Here is a 20,316-nt window from a genome sequence, read left to right as displayed (position 1 = left end):
TAATTTAAATTTCAAGTTGTTCATTAAAAATGCCTTGCACGCAACAAAATAAACTAATCTTCATCCAAAACCACCCCTTTCCCCCACGGTGCCTATTCACCTACCTACTTAACAAGTCGAGATGAGCTTGTAATTACTAGGGTAGAATCAAGTCCCAGAACTAATATTATCGTTAGCATATTTAGGCTTTTAATAGCTAGGGTTGTAAGTACCCTTAGTAGAACAAGGATCACATAATATTATGTTAATAGCTAGATATTAACTTGCGAGCGTCGGGCAGAGCTTCATAGTTAAATAGTTCTGGTATAATGTTACACCTCATGTAATTTCGAGCTCACATGGTGGTACAATAAGGTCATTGTGTTCCCTAAGCCGTATTAGACGTAAGCCTTCCTACCAGCATTCATATCTGCCACAGCGGAGCGTGCAAAAATATCTGACACGGCCTTCCGGCCCTAGCAATAGAGTCGTATCAGATACTTATGCACGCTTATTTGTGCTGGTGGTTGTACAATCTCACAACTTTCTTTTTGTGATCTCTTGTATTCGTGTGTGTGATGTTTAGTGTAAATAACTTATCGAACTCGAAAATTTTACTTTACTACTTCTAATTTTAGGTTTTGTTTGTGCGAAACCGTGGTGGCCTAGTAGTTTGACCTATCGCCTCTCAAGCAGAGGATTGTGGGTTCAAACCCCAGCTCGCACCTCTGAGTTTTCGGAATTTATGTGTGAAATTATATTATTATTTAAATTTTACCACTAGCTTTACGGTGAAGGAAAACGTCACGAGGAAGCCTGCACAAACCTGCGAAGCAATTCAATGGTGTGTGTGAAGTTCCCAACTGGGTCCGCGTGGAAACTACAGCCCAAGCCCTCTCGTTCAGAGAGGAGGCCTGTACCCAACTGGGATGATGATGATGATGGTTTTGTTTTTATTGTCATGGTTTTACTGTTAGAAATTATTAGCTTATTGGCGGTTTTGCTTGCGTTCACCATTAGATCTCGCTGTTGATTTAAAGTCTCGGGATTTTACTAAATTCTTATAGGAATTTCCAAAAAGTACATCGTGGTCTTCATTTACCTACGTTGTGTGACGAACGAATTTCATATAAGCTTAGCGGTTGAGGTTCTTGGATTTTACATGAATTTCGTGGAAATATCGGTATAAAATCCCATAGATTACATTGTCGACTTTTTTTACCGTTACAGATCTATACAAAAAACTGTTGTCTTTTAACTACGTTTTATTACTCACAAAATATATGTTGTTCTAAGGAATGACGAATAACCAATTTGTATTAATAACATCAAAGTTTCCATCGGCTAATACTTTCAGCTTGACTTTTAAAGGTCAGAGACAATAGCTAATGAAGTGTATCGAATACATGCATAAATGACACATGATGTAAAAGACTGAGTAAATTGAATAAACTCTACAAAAGATGAAGGTTTGTAAGTACATAATAGAAAAGATAATTTTAGAAAGAAACCTTTCGTAAATGAAAGGGGATACTCCAAGATTCGCAAAATATCAGTGAGCGGAAGGGTCTGGCTTGTAGAGTGTTCCCTAATTATTTCAGTATTAAAATGTTTACGGAGATTGTTGTGGATTATTAGATTACAGCCTGTACCCCTGGTTTCGCTCGTGGAAACCATTATATCGGTAGTCGAGTTGAAATTCCGGGATTTTACAAAATTCCCAAAATAGCATCTTGGTCTTCATTTACGTTAATCAACGTAAATTTCATGTTTCTAGATTTGTCTAGACTCTGTCTGTTGTGGAATTTAATGTTTCTCGAATTTATGGAAATATTGAGGTAAAATTTCATCATCATCTACTTCGACGAATGGTGATTTCCAAAAGCTAACGAATTACTTTAATAAGTAGCCAAATAGCGTCGCAAGATCAAACACAGGATGAAGGCTACTTTTTACCGTCCAGAATGTAAGTATGCTTAGTTTTACTCGCTTCTTTTTGGTAGAGAATAGTTACAACATTTTCAACGAAGACTTATACCTCATATACGTATGGTTACAGAGGCGATAAAACGCTAAATGATAGCAACCTTTTTTGGCAATAACGGTTTTTTTGTGAAAAAAAAAACAATCCCGCAAGTATTCCTTGGAAAATAACCTAACGATACAGTTCCGATAACCTCCTCCCAACAAAAACCATCCGTCACTCGATACGGTTTAAAGCATGATTCCGACTTTTTCTCTTGGAAATGGGCCAATGACGGTGATGTTTATTTGTTATGGACAATTTTATGGACCAACCAGACGCGTAAAAATAAGACATACCTTCCAGTATGTAATTCTCATGTAATTTTAAACTTTCTTGTACATTATTAGTGCGATTGATTTGTGGCTGAATAAATTTTATTGGCTTACTTTCTGCGATTTATTATGATAATTAAAACGATTTGGAGTCAAAGTAGATTGTTAAAGTTATTTTATAATCTACGTTTTTGTTGAATTACTTCTAGGTACGCTTTTTTAAACTCAAGTAAATTCCTTCTTTGACTAGTTGAATCTGGAAGGTGTTTTAAAAAGTTGACGGAGTATCGGTACATTTCATACTACTCTCCTAGTTTTTGTGCTTTTAAACACTTTGAGGGGCTCAAGCCGCGCATAAACCAGTCTAATACTTTGTAGAGTGCTGTTTGAATGCAATTTCGATATCTTTATAATATTTGACAGCATATAAAACTACTAGAATATTATTTTACATTTACACCCATTTCAATTTAAGTCGTGATCCCACCTTTAAATGAAGAACGTCATCCAACAAACGTTCAACCATCAAAATACGATAGTGTAATTCACCAACAAATTAAAGCTGTCAACGCAAAGTAACGTTTCGACTGTAGTTAAATTCTCAATGATAGGTATCAGGCGACGCGGCACCCCTGAGCCGATTTCAAGCCTCGTTCAATTTAGTCCAGATTACACTCGTTCTAACAAGTGGGCAAATACAGGCGGTGGGTACACAAGATTCATTAAGGAATTACAGCGGGCGCTCAGACTATTAGCTGGGTTTGTTGTCATGTAATGTTGGTTAATGTTTCAGTGCTAGGAATAAATTTCTGTTAAGATTTTCATTTTTATTGCAAGCCTTTTTTGTTGACTGTACTTGTATGGTCATCGACACTATAATAAGTTAACACTATACAAGTATACCAAATTTCAAGTCAACCTAACTACTGGAAGTGGATCAAAATTAACAAACAAAAACAACAACAAATAAGAACAAAAGAAGTGAAGTTAAATAAAAGTTTGTAATAAAAATCGTATCCATTTGTTTGGAAACTTATTTTACACTCAAACTATTATGAGGAGCAAAAATAACTTAAATTCCCATAACAAGTTGTTTGAGAATTATGTAATGTGTAATGTATGTATGTATGTATGTAAACTCTTTATTGCACATAAAAATAAAAATAAAAATACACAGAGAGGAGAACAAAGGCGAGCTTATCCCTAAAAAGGGAAATGTTGGGGTAATGTTTGCTTAGAACAGATCTCTTTGCCGTGATAAGGCCGTTCATTGCTTGCCTTGTAAATTTTGTACTACTTTTCTGAATTCTGCATTATGTCACGTACAATATAGAGCATGACTCTATTATAACAAACAAAAATTTAAAAGTGCAACATTTGGCTGAAACAAATTTCACTCTGCCTGCGAGCAGGATTATTTTGCACTCAGCATTTATTACGTAGCACTATTTTCCAACCACATTTGGCAATGCAGAAGCAATATACTGAACATTGAAAGTAGTGTTGCAGAAAGCACTACTTAAAAAAATATCGATAGTTCCTACCGCCACTCGGAACAAGATAATAGGTGTGCTATTGACAGAGTGCAATAGTATCAATACTATCCATATTTTTGACGTTCGGTCGGAAAAACGATAGCATCGTCAATATTATTTATTGTTTTTTAGGACTTCAAAACTGTCAATAGTATAGTTACGATAATATTGTACTCTGTCAGTACTACAGCCTAGTTTTACGGTGTTTGTGATTATCGATAGACCAAAACGAACGAACGATCTTTACTATAACATAACATAAAACACGTGAAAATAACAGTTAACAAGAGAAATAGATGTTAGTTGGATGATATATTATAGTGATGGTGATATATGGTAGTAGTGGTAATGCTGTGTGATGATAGATGATAGTGTCGATAGTATTTTGCTCCGACAGTAGTACAGCACTATCGATAACACTATCGATAGTTTCTAACTGTAGATGAAAACTAACGATAACTTGGTAATTGGCAGCCTTTGAAGTCAAAATCGTTGTTCACTGCATTATCAGCAGCCGCCATGCGGGTTCTCGTTTTAATTTAACTGCCTCGATGCCGGCTAATGATCCGGTATAAACTAATTTAAATTTCACTGTAATTATAATTTTACATTAAATTTTATAGTATTTTATGTTCAGGTAGTGCGCTAAGTGGGTTTTTTTTAAATAAAATAATAAGAATAGAGACTTCACGTTAAGGAATTTTGAATTTTTCACATCACTGTGTGGTGTGTTTGTGTGTGTGTGTGGGTGTGTGTGTGTATGTGTGTTGAATTTTCTGGTTTTTCAGTGTGTTCTAGTCACGGTTACATTAGACGTGTTAAATTAACATTGTATTTTTTTTTATTAACATTGTAAGCGCTTTGGTTCCATACTGTTAAGTTTATAATTGTAATTTTATGAATAAATAAATAGTGTAAACCGTAAATTACTGCAGAAGCTCTTACGTTCAATCAAAGCGTATTTGAAATACAGAAATTCTAGTATTACAAATATTTAGCCCTGGGGCTCCATTTACGAGAATCATTAGATTCGGCAGTAAAATTAAATTTCCACTTAATTCCCATAGGAATTCCTAAAAAATAAAATCGGGGTCTAAAATAACTTGTTGAGAGATTAAGCATTTAGCGTGAGGACGCAACAGCTCACATACTCAAAAGCTTTCGCATATTAATAGGATAATGCGATCGCTATAGTTCATGGCTTAGACCACGAGCCAATGTACATAATAATCTCGGTTTCATTACCCACGTGTTACTCGCAAGAGACTAACCAGATTCTTTTAATAATTTATATGATACGTTGTTAGCCGACTATATATTCCTACATTCTACGCAGGGTTTTGGACAGCAATCAGAAACTGTACAATACAGGATGTTACATTATGCAGACAGCTGCACAGATACAGATCTGTACTCAGTCATAGATGGCTTTATATGTAAGTAGATACACGTAACTTGACTTAATCGGGAGTGTAGTGTATTTTTACGGTTTTTTTTACTCAAGTTGTAGAAAATACAAACTGAGACATGGATGCACAGAAAAACCAGAAAAAGAGACCAGCATTGGGAATCGAAGCCAGGTCCTCAGCAACCCGTGCTGCGTGCTATAACCCTTACACCACTGCTGGACAGAAATCTAGACACGAATTTTTCCTATGTATACATATCTCAGGTTGCTTATTTCTACTATGCTACTTAAGCAGCAGCACTAGCGACATCTATGTTGCGTCGACAGACGTCACGTTCTTTCGGAACTAACCGCTCACCCAGACAAAAAAATACCATATCATAATCAAGTTGTACCTAGACTAGATACACTTTGAACATTGACCAATGTAAGGTAAACGTCCGAATGCTCGACACGCCCAAAGACGACATCCTGCTGTCATCTCTATTGGTAATGACAAAACGTTTACCTTAGGGAAAAAAATTGACAAACGTGATAAAAAAATCCAAAAGATAGTAACTGTTTATTCAAACTAAACCAAATATCTGCTGAAATATCCCAGATTAAATAATTTAAAAGGGTTTTAATTAAGTATAATATATAAAGTAACATTACACGTTCTCATTCCACGCACTCGTTTGAGAGCTACGATGCCACATAACAGACGGACAGACAATTTGCGCCAGGAGTTAAAAACGAGGCAGGCACGACCTGCTGCCAACTATTTAGGATGGACATTTTATAATATCACCAACGTTTTTGTCAAAATTTATTTGGTAACAATCTGTTACAGCTTCACCGCAGCGCAGCGCTGTTAATGTTTATTTCGTTGAAAAACGTAATTAAAATTGCGTTGTTGGCTTGCAGTTTGCTGTTATTTTTTTTATTCGAATGCGGAAACAATAAATATTGTAACAATATTTTGCGGTTTCATTAAAAAAAAAAGAGTTTTATATAGGTATCTCTTGTTTGTTTGTGTTAGCGTCAAATTTTGAAAGCGAATTGACCTAATTAGTGCGGTCGGATTGATTGTACAAAGTTAGTGTAAACAAATGTTTTTCTTTGCAACAGTTTAACTGCTCTGCACCAAAATCATGATTTCGTATCCAAAAGATTTAATTTTAAATCAGGCACGGCATTAGATGATGTAGCAACAGTGTTACTTACTAAAACATCTTACTCCGTAATTCAAAAGCTCTAACGTCAACAAAATTTCGATTTAAACTTTGAATCGAAAAACACCTCCTCTAGAGAGTCGCTTGCCGTGTATTTGTAAGCACAAAGTACAGAAAAACAGCAAAATAAATAAGCAGTGACGACTGTTTGATGCGTCGGGTGAATTTACATGTGAAACGGGCCTACTGCGTCAACAGGTCGATTCCAACCTCTGCGTTAATTATTTCATTTATAAAAATTTCAAACGTAATATGTTATGATTCTCACTCATAACTATTTTAGCACCCTTGATTGATAACGCTAAGACATCGAGTAATAATTTCAAACGCAACCAATTTCAACTTCGACGTTTCAACCACATCACGGTAGCTTAATAATCATTTTTAGGGTTCCGTAGTCAACTAGGAACCCTTATAGTTTCGCCATGTCTGTCCGTCTGTCTGTCTGTCTGTCCGTCCGCGGCTACGCTCAGAGACCGTTAGTACTAGAAAGCTGTAATTTGGCATGAATAGACATACATATACCTCAAGAGGGTCGCTGGCGGCGGATGGATGCGAGGGGCTGAAGACAGTGCTGTGGCGCGCCATGCAAGAGGCCTATGTCCAGCAGTGGACTGCTGTGGGCTGATGATGATGATGATACATAACAGTTACGCCGACAAAGTGGTAAAATAAATAAACTAAAAAATTTTTTTTAGGGTACCTCCCATAGACGTAAAGTGGGGGTGTTTTTTTTTCTCATCTAACCCAATAGTAAAACCCCAGCAGCGAGTCCATTTCGTATTTAACACGTGCGATGTAGAAAGGAAGGCTTAAACCGCACAGTGGAAGAGCACTAATCATCGAGATGGTGCGGGGTGTAAACCACCCTTATGCCGAGTGGTACGGTGGTAGAACTTAGCAGCTGAAATAAGATTGAAGAGTTCGTCGGAACACTCCCCATTGTAGATCATATAAAAAACGCAGAGAGAACTAACGTCTCTGCGTAGGGCCAAAGGATCAAGTTTCCCAGAAATGCCGATAATACGAGCGATTACGATACGAGAGTTGTACCAAACTTAGCAAGTAAACATTTCTTTCGGAGCTATAGTGCAGTTCCGTTCAGTTTCTTAGAATACGGCCCCACCCACGTCTGATTATTCAGTCCCATATTAATAATGTACGCAGCTACAAAGCAATAGCTCTGGGACTGACCTCGTCGACTCAATCCACAGGAAGAGCCATAAGTTTACGAAAGCGAGTAAATAAATGATAGCTCGAGGATCAAAAATCTGTAGGCAGCACGCGTAGCTGGGACTGTGAAGGTCTCTATCCATTACACCGTGTCATACTATGATCGTAATAGGAACGTGTCATGCAAAAATTTATTTATCATCATCATTATCATTTCAGTCATAGGACTTCCATTGTTGGACATAGGCCTCCCGCATAGACCTCCAGTCGCCTCGGTTGGAAGCGGCTTGCGCATCCACCGTGATCCCGCGACGATAATGCGCTGTAGTGGGTAGAGGTGTTTACATTCATGTTGAATGTCTACAGCTCAAAGTTTTTAAAGCAGGTTACGAAGAAAGAAAGAAAAGAAAGACCCTGACAATCCCTCATCATCCCAGCCTATATACGTCCCACTGCTGGGCACAGGCCTCCTCTCAGACCAAGACGGCTTGGGCCATAATTCCCACGCGGGCCCAGTGCGGATTGGGAACTTGACACGCACCATTGAATTGCTTCGCAGGTTTGTGCAGGTTTCCTGACGATGTTTTCCTTCACCGCAAAGCTCGTGTTAAATTTAAAATGTAATTCCGCACATGAATTTTGAAAAACTCAGAGGTGCGAGCCGGGGTTTGAACCCACGACCCTCTGCTTGAAAGGCGATAGGTCAAACCACTAGGCCACCACGGCTTTTTTTCCTAATCCTTTTTTTGACAATACCTGGTTCCTGACAATATGGTAAGAATGGATAAGAATTAAAAAAAAATAGTTTGCCTGTCACGAAATGGTTCCAAATCAGCAGTCTGCCGGTCTTGCGAACGGCGCTGGTCAAAGAGGAGTTTTTATGCACATCCGTCCGTAGAAAGGAATCAGAAAAGGTACTATACAAGTAAATTAAACATTTTTGCTGTCATTGAGATCGAATCAATACCCCTGTATTGAGGAGATAGGAATCTATTAACCAAGAAATAACTTGTAGGTGTACAGTTTCCTTATATTTTACATTACTAACTAACCAAAAAAATGACGATTGTATAGCCAAGTGGTTAGAGAAACTGACATGAAGCTTAAGGTCCCGGGTTAGACGCCAATGACAACAATTACAGATAGAGCTTAAAAAGGTGTATTATATATACCTTGAGGCTGCATTTACATCAAGGATTTGCGAGGAATGTGTTTTTCATGAGCCAATAGAAACTATTTATTTACCTATGCTATACCCTCGCACAGCACATCTCTGGTGGAAACGGAGCCCAATGCCGGTAGTTAATTTAATATAAAACGTTTCGACGCACACACTAGTTGCTCAACATTCATACTCCGTAACTGTACCTACCTATTCGAAGTTCCAATAAAGAACGAAAGAAAGCAAAAAGACTTTTGAATAAACATTCACAAAGAGACACAAATACAACAAAAACACTGAAATGAAAATACATACACGACTAACGAAACATTCCAAACATGCCGACCACGTAAGTTTTCAATCATATGTACCAGCTATTTAGAATACTGGTTTATTATGAATGATTACTCTGACGGAATTGCCTAAACATTGTATAAACTGTCTAAGATCCTATCGCAATCCATCATAAACATTTCACTCAGTTTTATGAAGTGTTTATTCGTGTCATCGCTCAAGTCCGTTAAATGCCGCGTTTACATTGCAACGATCAAAACCGTCAAGTCACACAACTCATTTAACTTTTGTATTACAATGAACCTTGCCAAGCAGTATTTTGGTTCGAGATTCGATACTATGAGCCCGGTAATAACTTATTAGCTGCTTGTTATTAGTGCAATTTCTTAGCCAGATTTGGTAAGCTTTGAAATGTGATTTCCTGTTTTATAGCCAGTTATGAAAAGGGATGATTTTATTCATTTGAAGGAAAGTCTATAAAAGAAACTAAAGCAGGGACCCATTTATCATCTCGGGTTTCCATTCCATCCCAGTCTATATACATCCCACTGCTGGGCACAGGCCTCTTCTCAGAGCAAGAGGGCTTGGGCCATAGTTCCCACGCGGGCCCATTGTGGATTGGGAACTTCACACGCACCATTGAATTGCTTCGCAGGTTTGTGCAGGTTTCCTCACGATGTTTTCCTTCACCGCAAAGTTTGTAGCAAATTTCAAATGTAATTCCGCACATGAATTTCGAAAAACTCAGCGGTACGAGCCGGGGTTTGAACCCACGACCCTCTGCTTGAGAGGCGATAGGACAAACCACTAGGCCACCACGGCTTTTTTTTCCATTTAGAAGCTGGTTACTGAATCTCGCTACGAGACAGGACTAAATAATAAATTCGATTAATTTCATTTAAAATTACTATTGAAAAGGATATGGATTGGTGATGAGCATGAGGCACCAGCTTCTTGGTCTTGAGTCTTGAGTGAGGTACCTCAGCGCGATGGGAGTGAATCCTGGGAAGGGAAGCCCCTGCCCAGCCGAGCTCCCGGTACTGAGGCCCCCTTCCGAGTCCGATTCGCCCCCTTCGGACTCTGAGCCCCCTCCTGAGTCCGAGTCCTCACGGTACCCGTAGTAAGGCATCCTCTCCCTTTCTCCACTCATCCACTTAACTTATAAGCTCATTGTGTAACTATAATAACAGTCTTATATACTTCTACTTAACCATGTTTAGAGCTCAACTATATAGGTATGTGTCTGTTGGTATCCGGAGGGTGCGCGTGCGCCGCTCGCTCTTGATGCCAACTAGCGACTCCATGGTGGAATGTCTGAACCTTATACGTCTTTATCTGGAACAAGAAGAACAATATATTAAAATAAGATATTTATTTATTTATTCGGTTCGGTACTATTGTACTCAACATTCTTGCACACCAATATTTAATCCAACTCGTAACTAATAAACATGAAATTTGCTAAAAAGTATAACCTAAAACAACAATATGTTGTAACTATTACTCTTTAAAGAAACCTATGTCAACCTAGTGGTTTGACCAATGGTCTTTCAAGTTGAGGGCCACGGGTTTCAGTCTGGGCTCGCACTTTTGAGTTTCTCGCTCCGCAAAATTAAATTGGAATTTTGTCGTTGGCTTTTCGGTGAAAGAAAAACGTCACGAGAAAACCTGGGACCGATTGTCTTACGCGCTGAAGTTCGCGATCGCAACCGTCTCTTTCTAACCACTTCTTATACCGTGTGACAGAAAGAAGTGGTGAAAGCGATTGTGAACCCGAGTGCGGGAGACAATAATGCTTATGTAAAAAAGGATGTCTTACATTAAGACGAATATTTTATTTAATTATTATTATATCTTACTTATAGAAAATAATTACTTGGATTGGAATAATATTCCTGAGACTATAAATATTCTTGGTCAAAGAATTCCTTTTTTTCCGTATCGATACGCCTTCGAACCAGTTAAATGGTGTGTGTGAAGTTTCCAAACCGCACTCCCATGGGGAATACAACCCCGATATCTTATTATGCGAGAAGGCCTGCAGGGCTACTACGAAATCCGAAAATTTAAGTTCGTATCGTACCGTCCCGCTTACTATCGTATTAAATAATATAAGCATCGGCGGGATGGTACGATACGAACTTCGAATTTCAAATTTCTTAGTAGCCCTGCTGTACTCAGCCATAGGGCTTAATAGGCTAGTGATAACTTATTAAGTACAACTAAATTATATAAAACGTATGCCTTTGGAAAAATCAGTGCACTCTATTTGTTTCTTAAAACAAAATTTTATTATTTGTGAAAAATACCTTATAAGAACATTTAAAATTAAGTAACTATTTTCAGCAAAAAGTTAACAACTGTAATCCTACTTTAATACTTAATACTCAAGGGAAGCAACTTTTACAATTTGTGGACAGGGCGGGGAGTTAAATTAGAAATGAATGCAGAACCGTAGTCTAAGGAATACCTACACAGGTTTACCTAGCGGGTAATATGCACATAGTTTTAATTGATTGATTGTTTCAGTTGTTACTTACTTCGCGAAACTCTACTCTATTAATCAATGAACCAACAATCCGTTTTAACTTGCTCCTCCATTACCACTAAGATAATGTGATAGCGAATGCAAGGAAAAATGGCTGTGGTTGATAGTTTTAAATATGGATTTGTTTCATATTTTATTTCTTTACAGACGTAAGTGATTTTTGCTTTGAGCCTTTTTACTGACTGTGCCAATGCACAGACAATGCAATGACAATTTGTTAAACCACATATCCGTGGATACAATTCTATTTGCCAAACTTGACCGTAACAAATTTAATATACGACAAACATATATGTATAGTAATAACAAAAAAATGAAACCGCCGGAAAAAACAAAAAGCAAAACAGAATAAACCTTTCTCTCCTATTTAACCTTAATCAAGGTACTAGTTAAGTTTGAAGCCGGTGCCTCACTACTAGCCATCAGGAGTGATAGAAGCCCAAGCCAAGTGACTGAACAATCAATCATCCCCTGTTTTCCTACCCTTAACGTAGGAATATTTATTCCAAATTTATTATGGGATCACTCTCAAGGTATACGCTTTCCAATAAAAAAAGATATATCAAAATCGGACTACTCTGTAAAAAGTTATGCGTAGTCATACATAAAAAAAAACGCGTTGACTTGAGAACCTCCTCCGTTTTTTTCGTCGGTTAAAAAAAATCTAAATAAGCACTTATGAAGAAGAAAGGGAGAAGATAATAATATTTTCGGTAATTATAAACAGATTTTGACTCTGTTTTTGTATTAAAAAAATATGTTTTCGCTGACTCTACCTCCTTGATTGTACTTTGATTGTCATCCAAAATAATTCAAATTTTAAAATCAATTATTACAAGCATATGAAAAACCACAAATCCGTAATTACTCGGTATTAGCACAAAGTCCCAATAATTACTCGACCAAAAACGCAGCTGGTCATAAATTAAACGTAAAATATTAACCCACATTAAATATATTTCATCCCGTGTTCCTGACGTTCATAAAGCGGACAATAATTTCGTAATCAGAGAGCAAATGGACCAATTAATGATCCGTGGTCACCGCGCCATTCTGAACTTCAAACAAATGGTTGAAGCAATTAAAGTAAAGAGTTAATAATTGAAATTATTAGTTCTTAGATTAGTGCCGCTTGATTGAGATAGCAGTGATAATTATTCACTTTCGTTGTTTTCTTCTTAACTTTAATGATAAGCGAGCGCAACAATCCACTAGCTTATTGAATCAGGCATTACTTTGTGGAGGTCCATATCAATGAACTAAAACAAATACAATTTCGCGGGTGAGTAAAGTAATTGTTTTAGTTCTTTAATCCAATAGCGTCATCTTTAGCAGTCCCGAGAGAAGAAAAAGTGCGCAATTTAATCTTTTCATTTCATTATAATGTTGTAATTATAATAAAATGAGACATGTAAAAGAGTCTTTTGCAGCCTAAATATGTAAAGACTTTGTAGCGTGGAGTAAATAATTTCATTTGGCAACCCGGAGAATAAGAGAATCGTGATATAAAGACAAATTTTCAATGACAACTCTACTCTCCAAGTTTTCTGATGCCACTCCTAGCTTTATCGTATATATTTATCAATAATGAGGTCATCCGTTTTTCAGTTCGATTGGCAGGTGCATGCCCAGGATAGGGAAGAGTGGCGGATTAAAAAAGAGGCCTTCGCCCAGCATTGGAACATGTAACAAATTAAAACATATAAAAAATTTTGGCAACACGATGGGAATCGGGTAGTTTCGACGCCACGCAGCTATTTTTTATTACTCCCGGCCTTCTCATTTTACTAAATCAGGAAAGAAAAAGACTGATAAATCTCGACTTGGGCACTTCTAACAGCTAATATTGTTAACACTCTGTAATTTAATAATCGCTGTCGCAAAACTTTGCTCCAATTGGCTGTTGCAGACACAAGCACGTCTCGGACGTCCGTTAACAGCAACATTAATCTGAGCGAACAAACAAAAACATTGTGTCTCTTATTTATGTTTTTTATCGCGTCGAAACTTTTGCTCTGCTTGTAATTTATACGTCATTAAATAACTTTTCTTTATCACATTACTTTGGCTGGCGATATTTTGTTGTGCCATTACAATATGTAGATACACTTAATCTAGTTAGGTAATGTCGTTCGGAACTCATAACCATAATCGGTTTTCTTTTTATTTTGTTATTTGAATCTTCTGGAAAAAGATGAACCGATACCCGTCCCGAGCGACTTTAACATTCAAACCATTTGATTCCTAACCCACTGTAGAACGTCCTCACAGTTAGTGTCATAAAAATTTCCTTGTCTTGACAAGGCTTGCAATGTGATGTCGTTATGATTTTTTCTACGAAAAGGTTCCACAGCGGGTCACGACTCAGTTGTTTCGAGTGGACTGTAGGCAGTTAGATTATTTGTATAGTCTAGGCATGATTGGCAAGCTGCTGCGAATGTTTTGTCCTTTTATGTGCCTCCATTTCTAATTACTTCAGTTGGAAATGTATTATAGAAATTTGGATTGGCTTGATGCGACCAATGCAGATGCCTAAATGCAACTATAAAACTTAAGTTGGGCGATTTTACCCGTGGTCTGACCGACCACAAACTACAGGATCATAAACCCTGCACTGGTAATGACGCTAGAGTTTTGAGTCTTTGCGGATGCAGGATAATGATCCTACATACAAAGTCTAGTGTGAAAATTGTCGTATGAAAATGAATTTTCCTATAAATACTGGATAATTCATTTCTACATAATAACATAGGTAATAATTAAATTCTAATTATGTTTTTGCTAGCACCATCTTTTGACGAGTAGTTGAACTACACCGAAAAACTAAAAATTTTAACGCAATAGACGATAAATACACAAATAGCACAACCTTTAAAAGTTACTAACTTAAGCAGCAGTAAAAAGCAACATCAGCCAACTCAACATCATTAAGCGATTCGCAACACTTTTGCAACTTTTTAATACGAAACAAAACACCAAGGTGAAATAAAATGGAGCACTTTTGGAAGATGAAAAGAAGTTTCTGGAATGCAGGCCGTTAGCGGAGCGAAGCGGAAGTTCCTTGATTTTGGACACAAACAGTTTTTACGAGCAATTAAGAGGTAACGTTGAACTCGTTAGTGTTTATTTCAATACTTCCCAACAGTTACGACTTGTGTTTAAGAGATACACCGACTTTTGGTTGAGTTCGCTAATTTACTTACATTTCCTGATGTGATTTTATGGTTGGAAAAGTTTTATAGCACCATTTGAAAGATCACTTAATTTATGTGCTAATGTACCTACAAGTCATTTTTTTATTACATCATTCTGAATAATCGATCTTGAAATCATCAGCTCGATCAAAAACCTTGGTTACTTGCATTCGGCAATAGTTGTTCGTTAAGCAAACGTTCTGCAAGTTAAAGAAAAACAAAACAACGATAAAGTCTTGCTCTAATAACATCGACATCTAATAAGCAGTATTCAAAATAATTTAATATGGACTTTATAACTTTATAAAAAACATTTTATTAATAATAGAATATTAAATCTGAAATAAAAATGGCTTTAAAAAAGTGATATAAAGAAAAATCTAAGACCACAAAGTATAAGTATGATATATGCATAGATCGACTCTCTACAACGTATTACACCCAGATACAGAAAAATTATTAGAACTGAAATGTTAACACAATAGTATATGGTTTTAAACAATAAAAGTTTCTTATTTCTCAAAAAAATACATATATTTGAGCACCTAGGCCTACTTTACATTGTAAGAGTGAAGTACAAATCCGGCATCCACATCGCTGCTATATCACTTAGTCTATGTTGAATAGAAGCCCCGCGGTCTGTTACAGCCGCGGTATAGTAAGGGTTAACGCAATTTTAATTCCTCCTCAGGGAGATGAAATATCCAAAAAGGGTATAATGCCCTGCCCCAAGGTTCGCAGAGATGAATAAAGTAATGGAGATAAATTAGCCGCATGGTTTAGACATATGGCGGGGATAGATGTGATCCTTTTGCGTACGAGTATTTAAGTCTTTAAATTCACTTTTGTTTTAGTAGTTAAACTACAAGTAATTAACGTCAAGTTAGCACTCAAAGCCTTACCCCCTGTTGCACCATCAATTGATTAAATTTCTTTGACAAATAAATATGATGCCGTATCTTGTTTGTTTTGTTCGAATAGACGGAGACGGCATCACATATATCCCTCAAGTAAAGTTATTCAATGGGTGGTGAAACAGCCCCTTAGTATGATAATATCTGTTTAACTAGCCTTTACTCGTGGCTTTGCTCGCATGAACCATTTAGATCCAGTAGTTGAATTCAAATTCTGAAATTTTACCCAATATACAAGGAGATTTGCAAAAATTACAGCGTGATTTTCATTTACGTTGCAAGAAGAACACTAGTGAAAAAAATCATTGGCGGTTGAAGTTACGGGATTTAACATGGTTAATTATTAATTTATTCATTGTAATGTCATTTATTCATTGTTAGGTTCTTAAGTATTATAGAAAATTTAATTATCTATATGTGATTATTTGCAGCATGGTTATTTTGCATATTTTGCAACTACGTCGCGGAAGAACCAATCAAGTTTATCTATATAATTTCAAAGTTGTGGATCTCTTCCAAGTAATGTCCTAATCTATAGGATATTTAAGTTGTGTTATTTTAATTCTTCATTGAAATAGTTATGAGCAATTAGCACGTCTTGAATAAAGACGGACGCACGTGGAGAACGCTATATCATATTCTCTATCTACTTAGTGCGAACTGTTTGTGATTTTGTTATTCTCGTTTATTTCAAACATATTTTTTTCCTACCACAAAAACTCAAGTCCACCCTTAAAGAATTCAACTCAAACAAAAAAGTTCCATCGGAAAAATGCTAATATCCCTTCAGGGTGTATTGCAGTATCCATCAAAAAACATTTTTATGGCGGCGAAGTTCGCTACAAATTCGTACCCAGAAACTGTAGGAAATGAGATATGCATAAAAGATAACCGGGAATAAACAGGGAAACATATGGAGTGCCGGGAAATAGTCGACTGGCCGGGTGTAGTATTTACCCAGGTTATTGGGTGAATACTTATCCCTTTTTACGCTATCTGGTAAATCTAGGGGATTAAACAGGGAAATATTACGGTTGTAACGTTATATTCGAGTTTCAGGGCATCATTAATATTGTCTTATCCTGCTGTTTTGGAGGTAATAACTGGTCTGGAGTTTTCGGGAAATTGACTAACGGCGGGGATCGGAAATAAGATACCTTCTTGTAATCTTTATATTTCAAAGATACACCTGTTCACAATTATTGAGATTAGGTTAAATGATTAGTCAGTGTTTCTGTATGTGTACAGTCACCAGCACCAATATCTGACACAACAAGCGTACAAGCATAGCGTCTAATGCTACTCTATTTCTAAGGCCGGCAGGAAGGACGTGTTAGATATTTTTGCACGCTCCGCTGTGGCAGATATTTATGCTGGTGACTGTATCTATTTTATCAGCCAATAAACGACAAGGCGTACGAGTACTGTCGGAATAAGAGAGCTTGGGCCGTATTCCCACGTGGGCCTAGTGTGGATTGGGAACTTCATACACCTATTGAGTTGCTTCGCTGATTTGTGTAGGTTTTCTCACGATGTCCTTCGTAAAGATCGTGGTACATTTCAAATTTAATTTCGCACATGATTTAGAAAAACTAAGAGGTGCGAGCTCGGATTTGAATCGATCCTCTGCTTTAAAGGCCATAGGTCTTAAAGCCACCACGGCTTCTCAAGGTTAAATGATGCTCAAATTAAAATGTTATTAGTAAAAGAGCTTTTCTCGGTTTGGAGTATTTTATCTTTCCAACACCAAATCGCGGTTTCACAAGTTCCTTTAATAGGATAGATGTTTACACTAACTGTATTCAAATCTGTGCGGTTGCCTTATCCGCACGAAGCCAAGCTAAATAAGGCTAGAGCCAAATTTGGAAGGTACATTTGTTTATTTATTTTTAAAAATAATAGTTTTTAACCCCCGACGCAAATGGAGGGATGTAATAAGTTTGACGCCAATGTTTGTCTGTCTGTGTCTGTCTATGACATCGTAGCTCTCAAACCGCTAGACCAATTTCGATGCAGTATTTACGTGAAAGTAAGTTTCCTTGCGGTGTGGTTCTTAATTATTTTTGATAAAAATAAGTTCAGCCGTTTTTAAATTGTCATTTCAAAGTTCAATTTATTAAAAGTTGGTTAGATTATTACATGTTTAATTGCCTAAATAACTCATCGTGCCTACTTCTACACACACTTAATTAGATGGATCCACTTTTACTCAAGCAATTTAAAACACAACACACAGTAGTTACTAAGAAGGCCTTAAAACACCTAACAAGATACACCTTTGGCCTTATCTGTACTTTACATCAGGTAAGATAAGGTTCAATCACGGTCACTTTTATCAAGTTTTATGTAATAAAGGTTTTTTTTTACAAAAAAGTAAAACTGACCCCAAAAAATAAATAACAAAAAATGGAACCGACTCCAAAAGCCTAGTAAATATTTTTCTAGGTACCTACGTACTAGCTCGAAGTCGGTGACTCAGCACAAGCCAGCAGGAGTGGAACAATAGTCGTCTACCTCACCTACTACTATGGGTATCAATCCCTTATGCTGGGTCGTGCTGAGTCACCGACTTCGAGCTAGTAACCTAGAAAAATATTTTCAAGGGTTTTGAAGTCAGTTCCATTTTTTTTTGAAGTTTGTTTTACTTTTTTTCTTAATATTTTTCTTTATTTCTTACTTTTTCATATATTCATATTTATTCATTCAAATTCATGCTCATTACATTATTGGATGGTACTATAGTGATCTGTAGCCAAAGTACATCTCACAACGATTCCATTAAACCCAAACACGGCTTAGTTACGTTGTTTTATAGCAGAGTTCCGTTGCCTACCTTCCGGCTTCAGCATCAGATCAGTTCGAAAGAATCATTAACTCAAAGCTTCTTCTTAGTCGCTTAGGTATATCGTGGTCGTTTATAGACGAGCGAGCATTACTTAGCTTTGACGAGTTTCATTGGTCATCTACGGTCTTCTTCATCAGGTCCAGTTAACCAAATGATACTTTCTGAATGTAAATGCTTATCTTAATGCTAAAAATGACAAAATCACCATAGGTGTGCCTATAAAATTTGAGGTTTGCCCTCAATTCAACTAGGATGCCATCATCAGATCTTGACTTGGTGATAATGGGACCACCTCAGAAGAGTACTCTTTCGAATAAAAAAAAAATTTTGAAAATCGGTCCACAATTGACTGAGTAATCGGTGAACATACATAAAAAAATGTACAAACATTGGAAAATACAAACTGAAAATATAGATGGACAAAAAAAACCAGAAAAATAAGACAAGCACTGGGAATCGAACCCAGGTCCTCGGTATTCTGTACCGCGTGCTATACCGCTACACGACTGCTGGACAATTCAATTTAGGTTTTACAGGATGACCGTAAAAGTAAACATTTGGAATTGAAATAAAAATACATAAAGATTCCAAAAAACCAATCTTACAAACATTGGAACATAGAACCTCCTCCTTTTTTGAAGTCGGTTAAACATAAAACAAAATTAGGCATCGAATCGCTTGCCGTTCAACGTGCTACTGAATCTACCCTTATCCAAGGAATATTTGCTCGACTTAAACAGACTTCCGTCGCGCTCACCCAAGCGTCCATCGATGCGTAAACTGGTTAAATAAGCTAAACTACATTAAACGATGACAGAGCTGCAAAGTTGACTTTACTGTCATCGAAAGTAAGACTAATGGCCATAAATTTACAACAGAATTTAAAAGCTAATTTAATAATAAATCTCTAAAATGCTTGAGTTTGATGACCGGATTGCTTAGGTAGAGTACCCCTAGTGTAAGTTTTCGGTTACAAAATACGTCTCGATCGCGTTTGCGTAAAATCTCAATTTGTATGGAAACACGAACATCGCAAACGTTCCGCTAGAGGCGCTGTTCGTGTTTCCATACAAAATGAGATTATAACGCGAACGCGATCGAGACGTATTTTGTAACCGAAAACTTACACTAAGGGCACAGGGTTCCAATGCCGGTAGCGGCAGATATTTAATGTATGATCATTTTGAATCCTTATTCTCGATTCATGGCCTTCATGGGTGTACAACGTGTTATTTATAACTTCATTGCAGCTATTCATTGCAGGCAACACTCAACAGGTCAAATGAAGTATTTTTCTCCAAGCACTGGTGACCAAATTCTTACTTTTTAAGAGATAATTAAGAATTAGGATAATAAATTGCGTGCGGTAAAAATATTTTCAAAAGTGAAACCGAACAAAAAGAAAACAAATAAACGTCAAGTCAAATTTCCGCCACTCATTCAACTTCAATTACCATTCATTAAGTACTTACTAAATATATATACTTTTACTATAAAATAATTAAGGATTATGTACAAAGAAAAAAACAAATATGGCTGAGCAGTCGGATTTCAATCCGTGGAAATAAATAATCTCGTCCTTTCCCGGAGCGTTTTCGGTGAGCTTTGTTTTCCAAACTAATTTCATCCAAAATGAAGTAACATCATTAGTAGGTCATTAAAAATATTTTGGGAAAGATTGTGGAAAAGAATTGTTCATTTGTATGGACTTTGATGTATTTGTTCGTTTGTTTCTTTCAAATCTTGCTAGTG

General features: G+C 36.8%; 1 long non-coding RNA gene across 1 annotated transcript in view; it reads right to left on the bottom strand.

Annotated features, from left to right (window-relative positions):
• Window positions 1–9,992: 9,992 nt before the first annotated feature.
• LOC141429195 (uncharacterized) overlaps window positions 9,993–20,316 on the bottom strand; it is a 100,712-nt gene continuing 90,388 nt past the window's right edge. Inside the window, exon 3 of the long non-coding RNA XR_012451502.1 lies at window positions 9,993–10,398. This is a non-coding gene — a long non-coding RNA (uncharacterized lncRNA). The remainder of the gene's footprint in view (window positions 10,399–20,316) is intronic.

This window comes from Choristoneura fumiferana, chromosome 6 (assembly GCF_025370935.1).
Source record: "Choristoneura fumiferana chromosome 6, NRCan_CFum_1, whole genome shotgun sequence".
Classification (NCBI taxonomy): domain Eukaryota; kingdom Metazoa; phylum Arthropoda; class Insecta; order Lepidoptera; family Tortricidae; genus Choristoneura; species Choristoneura fumiferana.
Note: the sequence above shows the minus strand (reverse complement) of the source record. Positions and strands in the feature narration are given on the sequence as shown.